General features: G+C 42.4%; 1 non-coding gene across 1 annotated transcript; it reads right to left on the minus strand.

The window, feature by feature from the left end:
• Positions 1-242: 242 nt before the first annotated feature.
• Positions 243-349, minus strand: LOC114385572. The gene has a single exon (XR_003660940.1). It is a non-coding gene; the product is annotated as a small nucleolar RNA R71 (small nucleolar RNA).
• Positions 350-580: the final 231 nt, after the last annotated feature.

Below are 580 nucleotides of genomic sequence, written 5' to 3' on the forward strand. Positions count from 1 at the left end.
CAAAGTTTCATGGCCTTGCAGGTGAAGACCCGCACAAACATTTGAAGGAATTTCATATTGTCTGCTCCACCATGAAACCCCTAGATGTCCAAGAGGATCACATATTTCTGAAGGCTTTTCCTCATTCTTTAGAGGGAGTGGCAATGGACTGGCTGTATTACCTTGCTCCAAGGTCCATCACTAGCTGGGATGACCTTAAGAGAGTATTCTTAGAAAAAAATTTCCTTGCTTCCAGGACCACAACCATCAGGAAGGATATCTCAGGTATTAGACAACTAAGTGGAGAGATCTTGTATGAATACTGGGAGAGATTTTAAAAACTATATGCCAGTTGCCCTCACCATCAGATTTCGAAGCAGCTTCTTCTCCAATATTTTTATGAAGGACTCAGTAATATGGAGAGAAGTATGATAGATGCTGCCATTGGTGGAGCCCTTGGAGACATGACTCTTGCTGAAGCCATAAATTTAATTGAGAAGATGGCTTCCAACTCCCAGCAGTTTAGCGCCAGAAAGGATGCTATAGTCATTAGAGGAGTGCATGAGGTAGCTACAAACTCAGCTGCATCATCTGAAACTAA

The sequence above is a fragment of the Glycine soja genome, chromosome 14 (assembly GCF_004193775.1).
Source record: "Glycine soja cultivar W05 chromosome 14, ASM419377v2, whole genome shotgun sequence".
Lineage (NCBI taxonomy): Eukaryota > Viridiplantae > Streptophyta > Magnoliopsida > Fabales > Fabaceae > Glycine > Glycine soja.